General features: G+C 39.0%; 1 protein-coding gene and 1 pseudogene across 4 annotated transcripts in view; one reads left to right on the plus strand and one right to left on the minus strand.

Annotated features, from left to right (window-relative positions):
- Positions 1–25,657, plus strand: part of MAPK10 (mitogen-activated protein kinase 10) — a 575,903-nt gene that overhangs the window by 86,790 nt on the left and 463,456 nt on the right. The window lies entirely within an intron of this gene.
- Positions 5,530–6,105, minus strand: LOC103676969 (annotated as a pseudogene).

The raw sequence follows: 25,657 nt of genomic DNA on the forward strand, positions 1-25,657 counted from the left end.
AGAGAGAGAGAGAGAAAGAGTGTGAGTGGGAGGGGCAGAGAGAGAGGGAGAGAGAATCTCAAACAGACTCTGAGATGAGCACAGGCCCTGACATGGGGCTTGATCTCATGACCCCAAGATCATGACCTGAGCTGAAACCAAGAGTTGGATTCTGTGCCACCCAGGTACCCCTAGACATATGTCTTTTGAGGCAAGGGAAACAAAAGCAAAAATAAACTAATGGGACTACATCAAAATGAAAAGTTTCTGCATAGAGAAGGAAACAGCAAAACTAAAAGACAATCTATGGAATGGAAGAAGATATTTGCAAATGACATATCTGGTAAAGGGTTAGTATCCAAAATATATAAAGAACTGATACAACTCAACACCCAAGAAACAAATAACCCAATTGAAAAAGGGGCAAAAGACATGATTAGACATTTTTCCAAAGAAGGCATCCAGATGGCCAACGGACGCATGAAAAAATGTTCATCATCACTTACCATCAGGGAAACACAAATCAAAACTACAATGAAATATCATCTCACACCCATGAAAATGGCTAAAATTAACAACACAAGAAACCACAGGTGTTGGCGAGGATGTGGAGAAAGGGGAACCGTCTTGCACTGTTGGTGGGAATGGAAACTGGTATAGCCACTATGGAAAACAGTATGGAGTTTCTTCAAAAAGTTAAAAATAGAAATACCCTAAAATCTAGCGATTGTACTACTGAGCATTTACCCAAAGAATACAAAAATACTAATTCAAAGGGATATACACACCCCAATGTTTATAGCAGCAATGTCCACAATAGCCAAACTACGGAAAGAGCCCAGATGTCCATTGACAGATGAATGGATAAAGAAGATGTTATCCAATGGGATGTCTTAAGTCATCTAGGATAGTTTGATTCATCCTGTAGGCCAGTCTCAAGGAGACAATACAGGCTATGTTACTTACCAGTCATAGGCTTTGGCACACCAAATTTGATGAATTGTTACTATTTAGGTTTGAACTAACTCCTGAAACACCACTACTGCTATTAATCACTGTATTAGGGTAAGCTAGATTATGCTGGGTGACAACTGTGAAATCTTAGTGACTTATGGCAACAAGATGTATTTCTCAGTTTACACTACATGCCTGCCATGGGTTGGCTGGAGTTCTGCTCAAGTCTCCTTCCTCTGGGATCCATGATGATGGGATAGCCACCATCTGAAACATTGCCTATCACCATGATTGAGGAAAAGAATGAATATGAAAACTGCATACTGACTCTTCTTGAAATAGGGTGTTGGGCTTCTGGATTGTGGCATCTTAATTTTTTTAGGTCTGGGATCCAGGAATAACTAAATCCAGCCTTTCACTAGTAATCCCTTTTTATAAGATCCTGGAAAAAAAAAAAGCATTAAGGAAATATACCATGTTTCTGTTGAAGAAGTCCAGTGGGCCAGATTGGATTCTACCAGGAACTGCATTGCATAAGCTATGTTAGCCTGAGCAGTTTAGGACTAAAATGGATTAAATGCCTGTTCTGCTTACTTCCACTCCATAGCAGGGATCTGAATCACATTGCTATTGTTCCATTATACCAAGGAGAGGCTAAAGAGAACATGAGTTACAGGGAAAGGAACTAGAGAGCTTTTGTCTCAAAACCTAGTGGAGAGCTTGTATAGAAGGCATTTCCATTACCAAGTCACATGTGAAGGGAAGCAAGAGAAGCTGGAGAGAGAAAGGGAGCAAGAGCCCACCAGTGGAAAGCATGCATGGTGGCAGATGGCTGGGCTGTCTCAGGAAGGACAAGCTCAAGACCATACCTTACTCCTCTTGGGGATCAGAGGAAGAGAGGTAGGAGGGATATAAAACACATATACACACTCCCTTTTTAAAAAAAATTTCAAAATTTCCAGCCAAGCAGGGCATCCCATAAAACTGTATTTTCATAAACCATTCAGCACCATTCATAGGTAGACACTTAATACTGAAGAGAAAGGCATGAGGAAATGGTGTCTCCTAACCATGGGCTTCCTTATGGGCAGGGTTGGAGTAAAGGAAGAAAATGAACAGGGCTTTGATATAGGCATTCTTTCCCTTTAGGCTTTATTATCTGACAAGAATAACCCTGAACTAAAGCATGTAGATTCATGTAGCATATCAGTTAATAATCTATTTTTATTTCTCAGTGGGAAGGTGTGTCACTTTAATGCTTAGACTTTAAAAAGTTCTTCGTAGGTTGTTGTTTATGCTGATTCCTTATAATTTTATTCTATATTTTTCAAGCATGTACAAGTATTTTTATTTTTCTTAACAGCAGATGAGAAATGGTCTATTTTTTTACCTTACACATAGAGTGTGGCTAGGGATTGTGACTAAGTGTGAATGTCCTCTCCAGCTTCTAATTTGGGTCTCTAACCACTTCCTTTTCAGAAGTATTCTTTTTTTTTTTTTTCTTAAAGATTTTATTTATTTGACAGAGAGATAGAGGGAGAGAGAGAGCACAAGCAGGGGGAGGGGCAGAGGGAGAGGGAAAAGCAGGCTCCCTGCTGAGTAGGGATCCCAATGTGGGGCTTGATTCCAGGACCCTGGGATCATGACCCAAGCTGAAGGCAGTTGCTTAACCGACTAAGCCACCCAGGCAACCCTCAGCAAGGATTCTTAACAATAAAAAGAAAGCAAACTAATGTCCCAATGAGTATGTTATTTTATTTTTTGCAGACAGTAGTTTCTTAATGGCAGGTACCTCTTTTTTTTTATCTTAATAATAGCAAAATTTGATTTAGACATTCAGATAACACAGTTGACAAAATTGGTTCATGAAGTTGTGGTTATGTGAGTTTATTTCTGAGGGTAAGAGAAGTAAGAATACTGTCTGCAGATTCAGGGTGCAATTACTAAAATAGTTGGAGAGGAACATGCAGATTACCCTGACAGAAGGTCTTGAGAAAGCATGATAAGGATTGGAATCCCATAATATCAGCAGGCAGTTGAGTCGCTGGGAGGGCAGATTTACAAGGTAACATGTTTTTTCTTTTTTAAAAAAGAATAGCCATATGACTCAGCAAATTTTTTTAAAGCTTTTATTTATTCATTTGAGAGAGAGACAGAGAGCACAAGTATGGGGAGAGGGAGATGGAGAAGGAGAAGCAGACTCCCTGCTGAGTAGGGAGCCCAACATGGGGCTTGATCCCAGGAGCTTGAGATCACTACCTGAGCCGAAGGCAGATGCTTAATTGTGTGAGCCACACAGGCGCCCCTGCAAAGTAGCATTTTTTTTTTAAAGATTTTATTTATTTATTTGACAGAGAGAGAGAGCAGCCAGCGATAGAGGGAACACAAGCATGGGGAGTGGGAGAGGAAGAAGCAGGCTCTCAGTGGAGGAGCCTGATGCGGGGCTTGATCCCAGAACGGCGGGATCACGCCCTGAGCAGAAGGCAGATGCTTAACAACTGCGCCACCCAGCCGCCCCCGCAAAGTAGCATTTTTAACATCAGAAGCTGGGGCCAACTCTTTCCCTTCTCTCCTTCTCTTCCCTAGGTTAGCACCTGCTCCTGGGCATCCTCTGTGGACAGAATATTCTTCCTTCTCACCTTTGCCAAATAAAAATATTCCTCTACCCTCATTAGCTCTGTGGTGATGTGGTGGTGGTTCAGTGTGTAGGCTTTGGAGTCAGACTTCACAAGTTCAGCTTGTGATACCACCATGCACATAACTTTGGCAAGTCACTTAATTTCAGTAGGCCTCAGTTTTCTTATTTGGAAAATGACAATAATTTTTTCTTATTTCTTTGTGTAATGATTAAATGAGATACTTAGTGCAAAGTACTTAACAAAATGCTGGGAATATTGTAGGTGTTGAATAAAGGTATGTGCTGTCTCTTTTTAAAATTACTCTATTACTCTTGGGGGTCAAATTTTCCAAGGTAGCATGATTTTTAAGCAATGTAGACAAACTATAGAATCATGTTTTGCTTTTGGTTCAGGAAATATACAATACCTATTATTTTTGAGAAGAAGTTACCTGAAAACTGCAGTTTAAAAGTACTGTTATCTATGAAGAATGTCAGAGTAAGTTATTTGTCCATTTGATCTTAACCCCTCATACTGGAGCAATGTGTTTGCATTAAAAAACAAGCTTAAAAAGCTCTCTGTGTAGTCTTTACATATCCTAGGTAGTAGCTCAGGATCCTCTTCTTTCTGGTATTTCTCTTTCTTTATTCATTTGTTCCCAGACTGTAATTTGGGCTCCCTTTCTCTGGTCCTGGATTCTGGGATTTGACTCGACTTTGAAAGTTGCTTCTGGCTACTTCAAATTTGATAACCTTCAGCTTTCCTGTCATTTTTGGCCTTAGTACCCCGCCCATCTCCCCGCTCTTCTCATCCCTCTGTATGGGGGTCAAGGCTGATTGCAGGAGTAGACCTAGGCAGCCCTGAGCCGGAGCTGCTGGAGGATGCACACTGACTTTTCATTCACCCAGCCTGCGTAAACCAGCATTGCAGTAACCCTGGTGGGCAGGCAGATTCATAATCAGAGCCCCTAGAACTTGGGGGTGGGCTTGGGAGGATATAACAAAGCTCCATGCAATGGCAAGAGAGAGCTTTCAGAGGGACACAGTAGGATCTTACCCTGAGCAAATACTTAGCTATCATCAACCACGTGGGTGCCTCTGTTGGGCAGGTGTATATGCCCTTCACTTTGGTTGTGCCACTGTCTTTCCTGCCATGTGTAGCTGTCAGTATGTAAAGTAAACTTAGTTGTTCATCTACTTCTAAGGAACTTGTATCCTATGTCTGTGTCTGTTTTTGTCAGTCATGGTGCCATCATCCTAATGATCACTGTGCCCTATACTAGCCCCTGGTCCACACGATTCCACCCACGCCTGAAAGAGCCTTCAAGACTCTGAGAGGGGGGTCAAGAGTGTAGATACTTCTAGATATTTCTAGAGAGCAATCTACATCTTTCTCTCTATACAGAAACAAACTAGCCAAAAACCAAACAAACAGTGGTTTTGAGGACCTAGAGAATTTAGCTAGATAGCACGTCTAGGGACTGTGTCTTTCTCATCTTTGCCCCCCTAACGTCTCTCATAATTTCTGGTACATAGTAGTGCAAGTTTTAGGAGCTGACTAAGTGACACATCGCTTTCCTTCTTAAGTCTTGTCAGGACTCAGCTGAAAATCAACAGGCTGCTGCTAGCAAATGAACTGGCATTGTTCACATTAGAAAAAGGCATCTTCTTTCTTTGGGCATAAGTATTAGAAGAAAACACCCACTTCTGTATGATGATTATAAAAAGGGACTGTCTCTGGGTGGAAAAGCTGGAACAAATGTGCCAAAGAGCTGGCTTGGTATGTGAGAAGCTGGCCTAGTTTCTAGTCTCCCTGTTTGTCCTTTCTGCAGGTGGTCTGGAGATCAAAACAGGAAGATATTTATTTTGGTTTTTTGTTTTTAGATAACCTCTCATTAATTGAACTTAACCCTTCAAAATAGTAGGATTCTCTCTGTAGGGGCAGAACTTGGCCTACTATGTTTAATCTCCCCCGACCCTCTTATTAATACAGTATTTATTTGTCTTCCCTCTGTCAAACCCTGAGCCAACCACTTTCCCCAGGCTGTCTGGGGAGGTATGGGAAAAGGAAGATACAGGGCAGATGAGACATGGGAGAAGGAGCTATGGGAGGTGGAGAGACCGCTCCTTCACATGGCGAAGAGGACGAGGAAGGCCACCATCAGGCAAAAGAGCCCCATGGGCTCCAAGACGGCAAAACCCAGAATGGCATAGGAGAAGAGCTGTTGCTTCAGAGAGGGGTTCCTGACATAACCAAATACAGTCTCAATTCCAGCCTCAGAGCCAGCCACGCCTATCATGGCAGTCCCAGCCCCTGCGAACTTGGCAGCTGTGTCGAAGTCCCTTGAAATGGTGCTGGTTCAGAAGCTGCAGCTAGAAATAAGTGAGGTCAGGGGACATGGGGCTGCAAAGCTGCTGAGGATTTCCTCTGTCAGTGTCTCTGGTGGTTTTAGCACCACTGCAGACAGTGACCCACTCAACAGCTGAAAGTTACTCCTAACCAAGAAGTGGGTGGAGATGAACTTTGCACAGGCATACATTTTCAGGGGATTAGGGGCTGTGGCAGGAGAGCTGCTCCCAGTGCAGAGAAGACAGAGTATGCTTATAACATAGAGGGTCAACCAGGACATGCCCTCCATTCACTGGCAGATATGAAGAATTGAGGCTCAGGAGAACCTCTGCCAAGTTTGCTTAGTTCTTTCTCCCAAAGTGCACAATAATATATACTTATTTTCTTTCCCTTGGGATGAATAAATGAGGACATGGGGAGGGAGGCCAGCAGTATTATTGTTGCAGGATAGAATCATGAGACTAGGAGAAAGGAGGTTCTCTGTAAAGCAAGTACTGAGTGTTTTCTGAATGAATGGATGTGTTTTAAGAAGAGGCAGATGTGCTGTTTATTATCAAAATGTAGTTAGGAAAAAACAATAGTAGAATACTCAGGAGGGAAGTTATGTAGGTTAAATGAATGTTTGGTGACTTGCTGATATATTGTGAGTGTGTAAATCATACCTGGTTTGTTATTTGAGTTTTATTAAACCTTGAGATTAGAGGTAGGGGGTTTGACTATGATAGAGGAACAGAAAAAGGGCATTTGAAGGGGTTAACTGTTCGGAGAGTAAGTTGGAAATTACTCAAGATATGTTGATTTTGGTAGAGAAAGGTTAATCGACTCATTTGGAAACCATTCAAATTTGACTAGAGAGAAGGAGATAAGGAGTTAGAGCAATGATTTCATAACTTGGGTATATCTCTAGTGGAAGTAATAACAATTAACTTTTATTTCTTGGAAGGAGGAAAAAGAGGTAAGCCTATAAATTCTCAAGTTGCTGCTTTGGAAGGAGAAATCCTTTCCTTTCTGGTATTAGTCAGAATGTTGCACAAGAGACTGATAGAAGAAATAGGAGGTTTATTTTTGGGCCTTTTTTGGGGACTCAGTGTGTATGTATGTTGTCTTGTTTATTACACTCTATTACATTAATTAGGATTATTTCGTGTTTATAAATGAATCAATTCATATTAGTTTATCAGCTTAATCAAGCATTTTGAGGTTGTAAAAATGTGAACAAAATGAGTTTTGATGGTGGAGAAAAGATCAGCTGTTGGCTGGGTAGTGGGTGACAGTGGGATAAAGATGGGTAACCAGGAGGCAGGGTGAGAGTAGTACCTACTTGGAGGTATTTAAATCTATATTAATTATCGTTTGCTGCATAAACAATTACTTCAGCGCTTAGTGGTTTAAAACACGAAGGTATGGGATGGTTAAGGTAATCAGCTTGGTGGTTTTCTTGCTGGTCTTGCTGGTCTTACTCATGAGTCTCTGGTTTCTAGCTGCTTCTAGATAAGTTGGTAGGTCAGCTGGTGTTTGGCTGGTGCCAGATGGCCTCCCTTACATGTCTGGTAGTTGGCTGGCTATGGGCTAGGGTACTTTGCTTCTCCTCCAGTGGCCTCTTATCCTCCAGCAGGTTGCAACAGGCCTGTGAAATGGTGGTTTCTGGTTTCCAGGTGAAGCAAGGGAACACGTACAAACACCCTCAAGCCTCTGCTGTACCTCGTGTTTGCTGGTCTCCCATTTGGCGGGTCATGTGGCCACACTCAGGTTCAAAGGGTAGGGAAATAGGATCTCTCTTTTGATGGGAGGATCTACAATGCTACATGGAGGGGAAGGATTTGATGCCATTTTTTGCCATCTACTACAGGATTCTAGGCTGAGTGTAGACTGCAGGGGTGTGAAGAGGGGGAAAGGAGGGCAGTAAAGATAATCTTTGTTTACTTCACAGCTCTTCCTGGGAATGCCCCTAACTTGGTCAGAGTGCCACTGTGTAGTAAAAAGAAATGTGGCAGACTCAGAAACTAAAGCTAACACCAGAAATTACTGGGAAAGGGGAAAGCTAGTACAGGACAGAAGTGTGCATGACTTGGGGTATGTATTACAAAAATAGTTTTTTTTTTTAAAGATTTTATTTATTTGTTTGAGAAAGAGAGAGAGAGAGAGCATGAGTGGGGTGGGGCAGAGGGAGAAGCAGACTCCCTGCTGAGCAGGGAGCCCAATGTAGGGCTCCATCCCAGGACCCTGATATCATGACCCAAGCCAAAGCAGATGCTCAACCAACTGAGCCACCCAAGCACCCTGCAAAAAGTTTTGTATGTAGCACAAAATTTAGCTCTAGGTAATATTTCAACTCAGTCCAGTAATCTAGATCTAGTATTACCCTCCTATTAAGAAAATTGGGTTACAGGGTATTACCCAATTCATAAGATTGGATGCAAGGAGCTTGAGAAAACCAGAAGTCACACTTATTAAAGCTGAAACCAGACATTGATAAAAAGGTATCATTTCCCTTATTGTTGGGGAAAATTGTGCTAGGAGAAGACACCTTACAATGGGTTCTTTTTCATCAGCTATGTCAAGAAAATAAAAGGACAATGTATGTGGCCAATATTACAGAATTGTGCATGCAGGAACTTTAATGAGACGATTAATGATCTGAGCAGAGCATCATTTCAGATGTGGGAAGAGGTGGTGAAACGGTGTGAGGGAGCTGCTTTTCCTGCAGTGCGCTCATCTATCAAGGGACTGAATTAGGATGGCAAGTGGAGCAGAGGGAAGAACTTGGCTCATTCTCTCCTTACCTGCACCTCATCTTCTCTTTGCTACGTACCATCAGATCTTGAGGCCTCTGAATCCCAATTTACTCTCAGTAAAACGAGGACAATAATATCCAAAAATATCTGTCGCTTAGGCTGTTGAGCAATCTACTTTAAAATTAAGGCAGGGACCCGAATTCCTGTACCTCTCTTGTCTTTTGTGTTTGTTCATTGATGTTTTTTAAAGTTAAGACTGATTTTTTTTAGAGCAGTTTTAGGTTCACAGCATAACTGGGAAGAAACTACAGAGATTTCCCATGAGCCCCTTGCCCTCACAGAGGCATAGCCTTCCTGTTATCAATATCCCCTACCAGAGCAGTACCTTTGTTTGATTTTAAGTTTTAATTTGAAATTATTTCCAACATATGAAAAAGTTGAAATAATAATAGAGGGCCCCAGATACTCTTTATCCAGATTTAACAATTTTGAACGCTTTGCCATGTTATATTGTCTCTCGTTCTTTCCAAATACATGTCATTTTAATTTATTTTTATAAACTATTTGTAAGTAGGTTGTAATGTCATTCCCTTTGACCTCTTAGTACTTTATTGTGTATTTCCTAAGAAAAAAATATTGTCTTTCATTGCCGTAGTACAGTTGTCAAATTCAGGAAATTTAACATTGAAACAATATTTTTATCCAGTCTACAGTTCATACTCCAAGTTGTCAGTTGCCTTCATAATGTCTCTTATAGCACTTTTTCCCTTCCAATATGAGATTCAGTTCAGGATCACATATTGCAATTTGTTGTCTTATTTCTTTAGTATTCAAATATGAAAGATTTCCTCAGTTTTTCTTTATCTTTGATGATACTGATATTTTCAAAGAATACAAGACAATTACTTTATAGAATATTCATTACTTTGGGTTTGTCTGGTGTTTCCTGATGATTGGACTCAGATCACATGCCCCTAGATGCATATGACATCAGCAGTGTGTCCTTCTTAGGGTACCACAACCGGTGGCATACAATGTCTGTCTTCCCCTTACTGGTGATGTTAATTTGATCACCTAATCAAAGTATTTTCTGGTTTCTCCATTGTATAGTTACTATTTCCCTCTTTCAACCACTAAATGATCTGTGGGGAAATACTTTGGTGCTGTGCACATATCCTGCTTCTTATCAGAATTTTCCTCCTGGATTTTGTATCCATTTGTAATTCTTGTCTGAATGAATCTTTTTTTTTTTTTTAAGATTTTTAATTTATTTATTTTTGCAAGAGAGAGAGTGCCAGTGAGCACATGAGAGTGGGGGTGGGGGTGGAAGGGCCGAGGGGGAAGCAGACTCCCCACTGAGCAGGGAGCTGCAATGTGGGACTCCATCTCCGGACCCCAGGATCATGACCTGAGCCGAAGGCAGCTGCTTAAGCAACTGAGCCACCCAAACACCCTGAGTGAATCTTTATTATGATAATTGCAGGGTTTTCTTTGGCTACTTCTTTCCATCATTTTATCTCTTTCTTTTCCAAAGTTGGAACATGGCTCCCAGGGACACCATCATATTATTCATCTTCTCAGTCTTACAATACCCACAAAATAGTTTCAAATTGCTGCAGTAATATCACAATGAAAAACAAACTACCAGAAAGAGTTCAAGATTTGTTTGCTTGCAGTTCTTTTGTTCCCTAGATTATGGGTATAAAGTCAAAATGCTGTGCTCAAAATTTCCTTGGATTGGTTCATTTTTTCCCCTTCTGTGTGATATTTCTCCTCCCCTACCCTTGACATAGTTATTCATTTAAAATACAGTTGTGTTAATTTGTTTCTCTGGCCATTAAGTTTTAGTTGTTGTTGTTTTCTTTTCCCTCCTCTACTCCATCTTCCTGAACCTAAAATCTATAGCCTATTCTGTTAGCCTGCTAGGGCTGCCAAAACAGAATACTATCGACTGGGTGACTTGAACAACAGAAATTTGTTTCTCACAGTTCTGGAGGCTGGAAGTCCAAGATCAAAGTACCTACAGGGTGGGTTTCTAGTGAGGCCTATTTTCCTGGCTTGTAGATCACCACCTTCTTGTGTGTCCTCGCATGACCTTTCCTCTCCGCTTATGCATGCCTGGTGTCTCTTCCTCTTCTTATGAGGACACAAGTCCTGGGGGATTAGAGCCTCACCCTTTGACCTCATTTAAACTTAATTAACTCCATAAAGGTCCTTTCTGCAAGGGATATTGAGGGTTAGGGCTTCAACATATGAGTTTGTTGGTGGGGAGAGGGTATAAATTAGTCCATAACACCTACTATCCTTCAAATCTCCCATGAACCTCTTGAAACTGCTTTTGAAACTCATTGCAGCTCAGGTCATGATCTTGGGGTTCTGGGATGGAGCCCCTGCACCGAGCTTCCTACTCAGTGGGGAGTCTGCCTCTCCCTCTGCCCCTCCCTCCTGCTTGTGCTCACTTTCTCTCAAATAAATAAAAACTAATCATCCCATATGCTAGTAAGTTTGTTGCTGTCTGTCCAGTCCTCCCCTTTCTTCCCCCTCAGGACCAAACATACCTGTGTCCTCTCTCATTCCTCTCTATTTTCCCTATTATCTCTGTTGAAGAGCTGTTGTTTTCTTTTGATTTTTGTTTTTTATATTCTGATGTAATCCTCTCCTGAAGAGTTTAGGTAGGGGCAGAGATAGGGTCCAGACTGTAAATGCACTCTTCAGTCTAGGTTGAAAAAAGTCAAAGGATTGCACATAGCCAGAATCTGAAATAGGGGGAAGGAATGCTGGCTTGAGAAACTAGAAAGCAGTCTATGATGGTTGTCAAATTTATGAGGAGGGACTGGTTTAGGGGAGTTGTATTATAAATATAAGAAATTAAAGAGACTCAGAAGTAAAAGCAAGATAATTAGGCTGGTTGAGTTTCTGAGGCCAGGTTGTTACAACAGCCTAATATAGCTTGCTTTTTTGTACCTTACTCTATACTGGTTAGCTGTTATTATTAATAAACCGCCACAAAATTTAGTAGCTTGAGGTGGCAAGCGTTTATTATTCCTCATGAGGCTATAGGTGGTTGGCCTTGGCTGATCTTGACTGAGCTTGCTCATGTGTTGGTGGTCAGCTTTTGGATTGCCTGAGGGCTACTTGGTCTATGACGGCCTTGGCTCGGGCAGCTCAACTTGACTCCACAAAGAGTGTTTCATATCGTTCCAGACAGCTAACCTGGCAATGTTCCTGTGGTGGTGGGAAGGGTTCAAGAGGGAAAGCTGAAACATGAAAGCACTTTTTAAAGCCTCTGCTTCCTTTGTATTTCCTAATGTCGCAATGGGCAAAGCAAGTCACATGATCAGGCCAACTATCAGTTTGGGGAGGGGGCCCTATTAGAGGGCAGGAATAGAAGGAGGCATAAAAAATTGGGACCATCAGTGTAACATATCTACTATATTCTCTATATTATGATATTTCTGTTTCTGTCATTCCCTTGAACCTATTCTCAATTACCAAGTCTGGTAGACTAGTTTTGAATCTTATACTACCTGACCTCTGCATAGCCCTTGACACTATTGGCCATTCCACTTTTTTGTTTAAGATTCTTCCTCTTTTGATTTTGATAACAGTCTTCTCTCCTGGTTTTCTTCCTATGTTTCTTACTGTACGTTCTTCTCTTTCCTTATGGACTCCTTTTCTTTCCCTTGCTGCTTTAGTTTTGGGTTTCTCAGCTATGTGGGTTTTAGAGACTCCACAAACAGCACTTCTTTCTTTATCTCCTAAGTTTAAAATCAGTTGAGGAATAAAACATATAAAGACCCACCTTCATCACTGATAAAACTAATTATAAAATGTGTCTTTGAATGGGTATTTACAATACACTATGAAATACTTAGCTGTGGAATTAAACTCCCTCTTCTAGTCACAGTTTGAGAGACTGGGGAGCAGGGACAATGAATGCCCTGAAGAGAGGCTGACAGTCAAAGAGAGAGAGAGGAAGAGGCTACATCCTCAGTTCCTTCTGTACAGCTCACCCTGTGGGATATAATAAGTGGAGAAATAGGCCAAGAACACTACTCTAGTGGAATTCCTCCACATATTAATTCGAGTCCAGTGGAAAAAATGTTCTTCCTTAATTCCAAAGTTCTGTCATTGACCTTCTATTTTTATTTTAGTCTCTCTAGAAATGCCATTTACACATGCAGTGATTTAGACTACCTATTTATATTCCCTTTTTCTTTAGTACAGAATTCTGTCCAATATTTCCTAGACTACTGCTTATCTTTTTTTAGATATTGAACGTAAGTGAACTTAACACATTCCAAAATTGAAAATATTTATTTGTTCATTCAGTCAATAAAAATTCTCCAAGACATTTCCAGTTCCAATTTTCCCATTTTGCTTCTTATCTTAGGACTAGCATCTGCCCAGTGACCCAAACCAAAACCCAGAAAGTCCTCCTGAACTCTCTCCCTTACTTCTCAACATGCACTCTGCCACCCCAGTCTTAGTCATTCAATCTTGTCAATATCTCTTAACTCACTTATTTTACTCCACGTAACCACTAACTTCAGACTCTTTTTTTTTTTTAAGATTTTATTTATTTATTTGACAGAGATAGAGACAGCCAGCGAGAGAGGGAACACAAGCAGGGGGAGTGGGAGAGGAAGAAGCAGGCTCATAGCAGAGGAGCCTGATGTGGGGCTCGATCCCATAACGCCGGGATCACGCCCTTAGCCGAAGGCACACGCTTAACCGCTGTGCCACCCAGGCGCCCCTTAATTCAGACTCTTGACATATTTCTCTTGGATTTATACAAAAGCCTCTAAAATATTCTACCCCCTGCCTTCTATCTTATCTCTTTAATTTATCCTGTATAGTGCACAAGAGACTGTTTCTGGTACACTGTATTCTGCATTATGAAAAAGAGTTTAGACTTTAGAGCAGAATCAGCTCTGCTGTTTAGTTGTGTTTCTTTTTTGCAAGTGACTGAATTTCCTTAAGTTTCAGGTTTCTTTCTTTTCTTAAACCTATAAAATGAAGATAATGCCCACCTTGTCTGGTTCTTACGAAGGTTTACGTGGCTGTATGAAACATGCTCAAGCACAGCGGCTGGTCTCGTGCATGCTCTGCTGATGGTTAGCATTACACTGTGGGCTAGGCTTTGTGATGACTGCTTTGTGTACCACCTTATTTATCTTCATTTATCTTTGGGTGGATTTTATTATCCCCATTTTATGGATGATGAAATGAAGCACAAGAGACAATCACACAGTCACAAAGAAAGTGTGGCAGGGAATTCAGGCCCAGTCGGTTGGTCTCCACAACACCTGCTCCTAACCACACGACAATAGTTATTTTGAGAGCTAGGGTGGGAAAGTGAGAACATTGTGAAATTTAGCCTCTGCCCTTAACTGCTAGATAAACTTGGGCAAGTTTCTTAAAGTTTTTGAGCATCAGTTACCTATAAAACGAGGATATAATACCTACTTATAACATGGTAAAGAGAGTTAAATAAGAATGAATAATATAGGGGCACCTGGCGGGCTTGGTCCGTAGAGCATGTGACTCTTGATCTTAGGGCTGTGAGTTCAAGCTCCGCATTGGGTGTGGAGCCTACTTAAAAAAAAAAAGAATAATATACAATGAATGGCACACAAGAGCACTCAGTAAAGGATATCTATGATTATCATTATTTCTAGATTAAAAATGCGGTTACTTAGCTACTCTGCTTAAAAATCGTGTTGTTCTGGGGCACGTGGGTGGCACAGTGGTTGGGCATCTGCCTTCAGCTCAGGGAGTGATCCCGGCGTTGTGGGTTCGAGCCCCGCATCGGGCTCTTCCACAATGAGCCTGCTTCTTCCTCTCCCACTCCCCCTGCTTGTGTTCCCTCTCTTGCTTGCTGTCTCTGTCTCTGTCGAATAAATAAATAAAATCTTAAAAAAAAAAAAATCGTGTTGTTCTCCCTCTGCCTCCAGGGAAAAGCCCACACTCTTTAGCATGGCACACCAAGCCTTGCATTAATGCCTCCTCCCCTCATCTTCCAGCCTGAACTCTAATAATGATCACTTGCAGTTCCCCCAAATGTGCATTGCTCTCTCGAAATTCTCTGCCTCTGTAGTGCTGCTTCCTTGGTCTGAAAAAGCTTCCCTCTTTCTCTTGTTCCCGCCCAAGCATTTTATCTTCTGGCTCTTATTCTTTAAGGCTGGGATTCCCCCGCGCCCCCCTGCCTTTTTTTTTTTTTTTTTTTTTTTTTTTTTTTTTTTTTACAAAGCAGTATTTGGTGACTATCTCCAAGTCCTCCAATCATGGCTGGACTTCCTTTCTTAGATTCCTTTGTAAATGTGCATAGGTCCATGGAACCTCATTTCACAACTGTTTACTGGTCATTTTCCCCTCCCTAGACTGTGAGCCTCTGGAGGGACAAAGACTGTGTCTTTCATTTGGTATTCCAGGACTTAGCACAGTGTAGGCACTCAGTGAATGCCAGATGTGTGAAGATTAAATGCAAAAATCAGAGGGATAGAGCCTGGTTCTTCGCAGGTGCTTAATAATAAATATTTTCTAACATTTTAATAATTTTTGCACGATATGTTTATTATATGACTTATCTATTTTAATAATATTTATTTATTTATAATTTTAAGGTGATGTTTTGTGGCTCAGCATTCTTTGTGTTACCCTTTGTCCCTCTGTACACATTTCAGTTTTTCAGCAACATGTTAAGTGAAGTCTCTCTGCTACAGTTTATTCTACATTCTCACTTATCAGTTGGAAGTACTTATAAAGTGATTCTGCAAAGTGCTTGTTTTCCTCATGGTTCAGACACAGTGACAGTCTCCAGTTATTTGGATTTTTTTTTTTTAAGCACAATCACTAACCAAACGTAATGTCTTTTGTTAAGTTGTTAACTAACCTGAAATATGGACATTTCCACTAAATCAAACTAAAAAGAATCAGCAAGGATTATACAAAAATGACATAAAGAAATAAACATGACAAGCAACACAAAAAAGGTGGCAATCTTTTAGAAAGGTGTACTTTGTTAATCTGACGGTGTCTTCGCTTTTGACAAAGATTCAGTGCTGGGAGCCCCTGCAGGGAGAGGGTGGAGGAGAAAGGGACACAATTTAAATGTTTTGACAGCTTAGTCAGAGAGTGAATTGCTGCGGACATTTGCACATTTTAACCCCTGCTGTAACAGCTAGAATTCTTTTCTTACACTATCCAAATCCAAGAATTAGCTCTTTGGAAAGCTGAACATCTTATGCCCTCCACAAAAAATGCAAAAAGTATCAGGTGAACAAAAAATTGAATAGACTCAAATCTCTGTTAGGTAGCAAGAATTTATTTTATCTTAATGTTCATACTTCCATCCGTCATTAGGTTGTTATCCTAGACATAACCAAGAGTGCTAGAGCACTGTGCCTTCTTCTCTTGGGGTCCATGTGTAAAATTTCAACAACACATTCTGGCAGAATGAGCAGATTTAATGGTAAGGAGTTAAAAAGTCTGCTATGATTTAGTCCCAAAGTTGACTGAGTTAGTGCTTTGTAATTTGTAGATGCTTCAGGTCATTTCTTTTGTCAAAATGGTGCTTATTGGAAGAGGAAGGTCAATAGGTAATAGATTCTCGTTGTTAGAATAAAGCACGGTATTTCAGGATGGCAGGAGCTTTCTCTCTGTTTCTCCCTCTCCCTGTCACCGTCTCTTGCTCTCAAAAAGTAGAAATGAGGGTAAAAAAGATAAAGGCAAAGAGGAGTGTAGTATTTAGGACACTGACCTAATATAGCATTGTTTTCTGCAAGTAGGATTTATTTTCTTGGTCTATTGTTTGAAATAAAATCTAGTAGCACTAAGCTTTGGGTATCATTATAAAATTTCAACTTACCAATTCACAATCACCTACCACTATGTTAGACACAGAGGGGACATAAAACAATGTCCATCGGTCCTATCTCCCTATAAATGAATTAGGCAGGAGTGTACAATTCAGCAAAAATAATGTATTTTATAATTTATTAAAATTTTTTTCTTCTTTTTTCCCCCTCTTTCCAAGTTTTTATTTAAATTCTAGTTAACATACAGTGTATTATTAGTTTCAGGTGTAGAATTTAGTGATTCAGCACGTACAAATAACACCCAGTGCTCATCACAAGTGCCCTCCTTAATACCCATTATAATTTATTTATTTATTTATTTATTTATTTATTTATTTATTTATTAGATTTTTATTTATTCACAGAGATAGAGACAGGGAGAGAGGGAACACAAGCAGGGGAAGTGGGAGAGGAAGAAGCAGGCTCATAGCTGAAGAGCCTGATGTGGGGCTCGATCCCATAATGCCGGGATCACACCCTGAACCGAAGGCAGACGCCTAACCACTGTGCCACCCAGGCGCCCCTATTTTTAAGCTAGGGAGACTTTTTGTGAATAAACAAGGCCAGCATAACATCATTTAGAATGAATCCTCTCCCTGAAATTATGCTTAATTGTATTGTGAAATAAATTTTAAATTTTTGGAGGAGTTTGGTTTCTAAAAATTGCAGTATTTCCCCCTCTCTTTCATTACTCTCATGCTAGTCCTGTGGCTTTCCCTGTAGAACTACTAAAACTTCATGATTTACTTCCACTTGACTTTAAAGTAGTGAAAGAAAGTAACTCAAAAGTGCCAAGAACATAGAGAATCAAACAGTCCAGAGTTGAACTTCTCAGGTTGGTGGTTTTCAACAGATGGTTTCATGGGGCTAATTTGAATTTTTTGCCCTCTTAAAATTGTAAGACAACCTTGTTATCTTAGGCACCTGTTTTTAGCAGTTCATACTTGCCTTTAAACTGCTATTTCCATTGTAATGGACTTAAGTGGTTGCTCAGCCTTGAGAACAAATAAGCCTCCTTAAGCACTTAACTCACTCCAGGAGAGAGACTTCCGGAAGGTTTATTATGTGTCACAGCTATTCAAATAATGGGCAAGAACCTCACCACATATTTTTAATGGAGACTAATTAGGGGATAAACAAGAGGGATGATGGCTGCAAATTGTGGAAGTGTAGAGGTGGGAGTAACAGTGGGAAAGGTTTTTACTCCCCCACTTTCACAACTTTCATAGTAACAATTCTGCAGCTTCCAAGCTGTGTGATTGAATTTGGGAAGGGATTATGGTGATTGGATTTTAATGCCAGTGGCTACAAGTTTTATCACCTCTATTTTCAAAGGTTTGTTTTCTTCATCTCGTGCCAGGGTGGAAGGGGGGGTATTTACAAAGGCTCCTGAAGAGCTGTCACAATGTGTTCCCTCATTTATTTATACCTTCATTTATGTGTTCACTCAAGCTTCTTTGGAATGCTCACTTTGCATCAAGTACTGTATTAGTCAATACTCTGTCTTCAGCACACTTTCTAGTTTTGCGAATTAAACCTGGGGTGCAGTGGGGTGAGGTGGTCAAGGGTGATGATGAAGGCAGAAGAGACATATTTTCATGACCAGTATGATATTTGGTGCAAGAAATACTCTCAGTGTGTTCTGGTACAGACGATAGGTAATGGAACTTGCTGAGTCATGTTTGGACACATCTATGTTTTTGAAGGACAGCTGCTGAGTTCTCCAATCTAAGTATTTCACTTGGGTTTCATTTCATTATATAATAATAAGTAAATTAAATGCTTTGTTTTTCAAAACAGTGTATCAATTGTAACATTGTGGGTTTGGTCTCAGGAGGTCTTGGTTATTGTATATGCAAGCTATGTTAACATTGTTTAATCTCTGCTAGAGATTGCCCTCCAAGAACCTTTAAAACTTTCCATGTTAACCAGAAAAATAATCAAATGTAGGTTTATAACTGCTTCATTCAGGTCTAACAAATAACTGAGTGTCAATGATATACCAAAAACCTTAAAGATGAATAAGATTGAATTCCTGGTGGAAGTAAGTACAAGATACAGTGTAAAGTTTAAAAAATTGCTAAATAATATGTAGTGCATGATTCCATTTATGAATAACAAGGCACATATATATGCATAGAAACATATGTAGGACTGGACTGAATTGTTTTTTCAAGATTATATTGATTGATTTTAGAGATAGAGAAAGAGAGCATAAGCTGGGAGAGGAGTGGAGGGAGAGGGACAAGCCGACTCTGTGCTGAGCATAGAGCCTGATGCTGGGCTCGATCCCAGGATTCTAAGATCATGACCTGAGCTGAAGACGCTCAACCAACCGAGCCACCAAGGCACACCCAGACTGGATTGTTAATGGCATTTATCTCTGGGAGATAGCATTACTGGTTGCCCAAACTACCTCACTTCTCTGGGAGTTTTCCCTTTCCAGAGGAAAAGGGCAGTTCTGGCAGTTACAGATATAATACAAATCCGTGCCCCTCACTGACCTCAGCTAGTGGGCCAGGGGCAGACATCAGAACAAGGGAGAACCAAAGCATTGCCTAGATTGGACCAGTTTAGATTCTCTCTAATGAGGGTTTGTAATTTGGACACAGAAATGCAGATGAGTTGATAAATTTGCTAGGGCTGGGAGGCATGGCTGTGTTTGGGTCATGGGAGTGAAGGAGCAGAAAAAACTAGGCTGGGAGTGGAGGAGGAAAGACTATTTTCTGATCTCATTCCAATTTCTAAGACTTGGCTATGGAAGTCTCACTGTACTTTCTGCCTTTGAGTCCTTTGATATTTTTTTTCTTTTTTCTTTTTTTAAAAGATTTTATTTATTTATGTGACAGAGAGACAGCTAGAGAGAGAGAGGGAACACAAGCAGGGGGAGTGGGAGAGGAAGAAGCAGGCCCCCAGCAGAGGAGCCCGATGTGGGACTCGATCCCGGAACACCGGGATCACGCCCTGAGCCGAAGGCAGACGCCTAACGACTGCGCTACCCAGGCGCCCCTGATATTTTTTTTTCTTTTTAAATAAAAAAAACTTCTATATGTATTCAGTTTGAGTAGAATTCTTAACAATTAAGAAAACTTAACACGGTTTTTTGTAAAAGTCATTTCCTCTTTTTGTAAAACTCAATTCTTTTGTTCTAAGGTAACATCTACTATGGTTGTTATGTGATATCTGTTGAAATATGGCCAGTTTTGACTCCTTCCAAAGAGAAATACAATGCTTGTGGTTTCAACATATTTTAAGGTCACTATTTCCAAGCAAAACATTTTAGAAAGACTTCAAAGTTTTCATAGGTCCTAGACAGAATGTCTAAAGAAACAGTATTTCCATTGCCAAATATAAGTGAATCAGAAATGACACTATTTCCTCTGAAAAATGCCAGGGACTATTTTCTCCCTATGTAGTTATGTATATAATGTTTTACACATCCCTTTTTTTTTTTTTTAAGATTTTATTTATTTATTTGACAGAGATAGAGACAGCCAGCGAGAGAGGGAACACAAGCAGGGGGAGTGGGAGAGGAAGAAGCAGGCTCATAGCGGAGGAGCCTGATGTGGGGCTCGATCCCAGAACACCGGGATCACGCCCTGAGCGGAAGGCAGATGCTTAACCGCTGTGCCACCCAGGCGCCCCTACACATTTCTGAATTTAACCTTGTATTCCAATCTCCCACTTTATCTGTTCTTTGTAGTCTGTAACTTTTTTTTAAACCTCATTGTATAAGTAAAATGCCAAAACCACTGCTCTCAGATGTTCACAAATGGATAATTGAATACACCTGTTAAGCCATTGTATTTGAAGATTTCTTACCAAGATCCATAAATACCATTTAGAGTTGTTTTTATTAGTTTAAAAATATTGTGGGAAAATAAGATTATAGAAGACATAATATTAGCCTACTGGAAAAAAGTGTTTAAACAAACTAAAGCAAACTCCTATTATCGAGATAAGTTTGTATATTTCTCAGAGTTCTATTTTTCTAAAAAGCAAACCTCTTTAACTTGGAACGTTCATCAATTTAAAGATTAAAAACAGCTGAAATTAGAATTTGATACATAATGCACTTCAGCTTCCTGTACTCGATTTTGAGTCTTCCTGAACTTAATTTGATTTTCCTATACTTGATTTAATACATACAGTAAGTTTATTATGACATTGTTTATTATAACAATTGGTTTATTTTTGATGAATGTTGCTATGAAATTTTCTCAATAACTATCACAAAATCCCTAAACTATTGAGAAGCAATTGACTAATTTCATTCAAAGACAAAATTCTTGAGTTCCACATACTTTATTCACATTTTTACTTTCTACAATTATCCTTCTTGATTCATATTAGAGAGTTTTCCAGAAATCACCTGGGTTCATCTTTGTTAAAAAAAAAAAAAAAGTAAAAATATAGCAGATGCATTGTAGTAATTATATAACAATTTCTGCTGCAGGCAAAAAGCATCACTCAGGCATTTTAATTGAGCCAGCTGCATTTCAGTGTGCTAACAAATATACTCCATTTGATCACGAAATTTGTATTGTAGCATATATGATAACAGGAATGATGTGGTAAAATATCTCATATTTTGGGGAAACAACCTTTTTCATAAAATCAGCTTTATTTTAAATTGTAAATGTATTTTTATTTTTCAGATAAACTCAGGAATAACTGTATGTATAATTTAAAGAAGACATAAGAGACCAAATATTTTGAGAAGAGATTGCTTTGGGTATAGGCTTTTACTAGATTCAGTTTTCATGGGTTAATCTCTTATTTTCTAAGACTAGATCAGTTGGACACTTATGAAATAACTTTTTCTTAATGATAATTTCCCCATAGTATCAAATTTTCATTGCATCTGTACTCTTAAGCACTAAATATTTTAATTTTTAATTGGTATTAAAGCATCGGTAAGTATTTTAGTAAAAATAGAACTTATAATTTGTTTTGTTTTGGTAAATGTAATAGCCACTAATCTTAATTGCTAGATTTTGAGTGGCCTGACATTCACTTTGGTTTATTTTGGCATTCTTTTATTATTTTTTCACTTCACCTTTTAACTATCTTCTATGATAAATTTTTAAAAATCTTTTTTGGTCTTTCCTTAAAGGAGGATTTTCTGTATGCAAAGTAACTGGTTCCACTAACACTTAGTTCTTTCCTTTGGTACCACATAGTTACGAATTCTTTTGGTTGCAAAGATAGAATAAAAAAGGAACAAGAGACAGATGAGAGAAAAGGAAAGGAGGAGAAAAATGGGGGACGGGGTAAAAAGCAAACAGGTGAAGAAGTTTTATTTAACAGAAGGAGGTATAAGTAAAAACATTAACTTTGGAGAAAACAAATAGATTAAAAACATTAGGAAATAGATAAATATTAAAATAAAAAGACATCATAGGATAAAGCAAATATCCTATGTTATTCATTTTAGTGAAAACAAACATAATCTCATGAATAAAAAGAAGTTAAATTCTCCTAGAAAATGTTAATGTCAAAATATCTATTCAGACTTGTCATAAAAGCATAACCTTGCACCATGAAAATATTCTGATATTTTCTTTGTAAATATAATTCTCTGGGACAGGAAACTCCAAATGACATCAATTTTGTGTTTCGATTACAAATCAAATTAAAATTATTTTAGAATAAAAATAGATGCATCTTCATTTAGAAGCCAGATGTCTTATTAAACATAATTTCCTCTGTTGGCTGCTTTATGTTAAGGGTAGATTTAAAACAAGAACAGCTTCTGTGAAATATAATTATACCCCTTGTGTGGCTTTCATGGTCATGGAGGCTGGAATATGAAAGTAATTGACAGAAAAATCTGCAAAACAGTTATTTTTCCCTTTGTCTAAAAGAGTTGCTTAACTCTTAAATCAGCTATCATTTTCTTTTGCTATTGCAGAACCTTGTATTGCCTAGATTATGTTGAATGGATTGATACAGTCTTTCAGTTTCCTGTTATGACTTTTTCAGAAAAAGCCTCTCATTGCCCTAACATTCAGTCATTGCATAATTTGGTGGAGAGTTCACATTTTTTTTACAGTTTTCTTAGTCTTATAAAAGCTCTAAGATGGATACAGTACTATTAAAGACAGAAGCATAGCTACATCTGGTGTTTGGGAATTAAGAGTTTATTTTGTTTCTTTCTATGTGCCCATTCTGACGAAAGAATGCTTTCGCGTATTGTTTTGATTTTGCTCCTTCTCTTTAAAAAAAAAATTCTTAAAGCATGTATCTCCCAGTGGAAGGTATTTGCTACCTTCTTTCTGCTACCTTCATTTAACGAGACTGGAAATCATTGGCAATTGGAAAATCTTGGCAATAAGTGATGGCCTGGTTCTTAAAGTTCACTCAGGTGCTCTCTGTCCAGTGCACAGAATCATAGGTTCCAGAAGCTGTCTGGTTACATGGTCCAACAACTATTCAATACTTGTGTTCCAAGTGTTCATACAGCTCGTGTCTGGACACTGGTGCTGATGAAGTGCTCGTGACTTGCAAGGTAGCCCATTCCACCTTTGGACCACTCTGTTAGACAGTTCTTTATTAGATTGTGCTGAAGTCTTTCTAAAACTTTTGTTTACCGATCACACTTCTACTGTTGTTTTTTTTAATCACGCTTCTACTTAATGGCAACACATAGGAACTTCCTATTCCGTTTCCCACATAACAACCCTTCCTATATCAGAAGACAGCTGCTCTGCTCTTTGAATCTTTTCTTGCCCAGATTTAACATTCTCTGTTCCTTCATTGGTATTTCATATGAGTTCCCTGACCAGCCTGGTTAAATCAGGAATTCTTAATCCTACATCTTCTATTGCTGTTTTTATCAAGACATTTTGAAAAACACTTGTTTCCAACTTTTTAGTCAACTACTTTTTCTATTTAGTAAGGGTTTTTCAAAATCTATTTTGTATGATGAAATATTCAAAATGCAAAAAATGTTCTTCAGAATCTGCTTTGTATGATGAAATATTCAAAATGCAACAAAAGTACATGTATCTGGACTGTCAAATAAAAAACAAATCCAAAATTAGTAAGGAGAGGCTTTATGTGAGAGGACTGTTGCAAGATAGGGAAAGGAACTATTGTGCTAGAGAGAATGTCTTGACCATAAAATCTGCGGGCATCTCAAGAGTTAGGCAAAAAGGGACTTTGTTTTATAGAAAGGTGTGGGGAAGTGGGATGAAAGACTAGCAAAACTTCATAGTAGATTAGAGAACATTCTACCCTGAGGCTAGTCTCTTCTGAGGTGGGTGTTGTGAAGGAAGAGTTGTCTGCTGGCAGAAGTTCATGGACCTGGGACAAGGAGAGAGGCTTAACCACAATTTGATCAACAGGCCTTTTGTTCTCACTGTTCGGTTGGGACAAGCAGTTCAGCTAAGCATTTATGAAGCAAAGAATGGCAATTTGGAAGATCTGTATCTGGCTGAATCTAAAATAAACAAGGGAGCATCTGTGAGTCGTATCTAGTATAAATAGAGACCAGTGGTTCTCTGAACACAAAAGAGTGGGTAGGGAGATTTCTTCAACCATCACCATTTTCCCTGATCACAGGCTTCAGTAAAACTCAACATTGTTACTATTCACCACGTGATTTAACAAATGTCAATATTTTTTACCAAATTTGTTTCAATAACAGTTAAAAAATACATATTACAGATACAGTGAACCCTCACAACTATCTCATTTCCTTTCTCCCCAAAGTTAACTGCTATATGTAGGTAGATATATATCTCTTTTTTTCATGAGGTTGGGGTGGGTTTATTTTCATATATTTATAGACCATTTAGTTTTTTATTTTTGCAAGATAGCTATTCATATTCTTTGCCTGTTTTTTCCTCTTGAGTTGTTTTTCTTTTCTTATTGACTGGTCGATATACTTTATGTTTTCCATATACTAATTTCTTTGTTGACTATATACATTGAAAACATCGATACCTATCTTTTGCCTATGGAATCTTTTACATATCTATATATACACACATATTTACATATATACATATATATGTACATATATACAAGAGTTTTTATATTTGAATGTGGCTAAGTGTTTCAGTCAGCTTAAGTTAAATCATGGTGAGGGGCACCTCGGTGGCTCAGTTGTTAAGTGTCTGCTTTGGGCTCAGGGCGTGATCCCAGGATCCTGGGATCAAGCCCTGCATCAGGCTCCATCTCCACTGGAAGCCTGCTTCTTCCTCTCCCACTCAACCTGCTTGTGTTCCTTCTCTCGCTGGCTGTCTCTCTCTCTCTCTGTCAAATAAATAAATAAAATCTTTATTAAAAAAAAATCATGCTGAGATATCAAAACTCCCAAATCTCAGGGTTTACTGCAACCAAACTTAATTTCTCACTCATATTCACATAGGTTGACAGGCTCTGTCTGCTCCATATCTTCACTTTAGGGACTACAGATGAAGACATGGCTCCTATCTTGGACATGGCTGTTCTTATGGAAGAGAGAAAAGAGAATCTACACACCCAAAGTAGTCTCTTAAGCTTCTCTTTGCAAGTGGCACGTCTCACTATACCCTCATTTCATTGGTGAAAGCAAGTGACATGGGGTAAGGGTATACAATCTCCCACAGTCGAACCTGGTAGGGAGGAACAGCAAATATTTTCACAGTGGTGCAGTCTACCATTCCAATTTTCCCAATCCTTTCCTTTGTGGTTTGTGCCTTTTAGACTATAATTCCGAATCAAATTTCATAAATATTTTCCTATATTTTTTGAAAGACTTGATTTTTATATTTGTGTTTTTGATCCATCTGGAATGTATTTTTGAGTATGGTGTGAGATAGAGATCTAAGTTTATCTTATTTTTTCTTATGGATAATCAAATATGCCTACCAGAATTCATTGGCTATTCTATCTCTTTTCTTCTGATATTCTTAATGTGATCTGTGCCTTATATCTATGTATGTGCAGTCTCTTTCTGGCATCTCTAGTAGGTCTGTTTGTGTATTTGTATATGTCTATGACAAAAAATAAAACAAATATATATTTTTAAGTTCAGAAATATATCCAAGTATGGTTCCACCTTGGGGTTTTAATTATTCAAGGATACTTTTTTTTTAACCTAGGATCTAGATTGAAATTATTTCCTCATTTGCCTATGCTGTTGGGTGGAGGTTTTCTTTTTTCTTTTTTTTTT

The sequence above is a fragment of the Ursus maritimus genome, unplaced genomic scaffold (assembly GCF_017311325.1).
Source record: "Ursus maritimus isolate PB19 unplaced genomic scaffold, ASM1731132v1 scaffold_8, whole genome shotgun sequence".
NCBI lineage: Eukaryota > Metazoa > Chordata > Mammalia > Carnivora > Ursidae > Ursus > Ursus maritimus.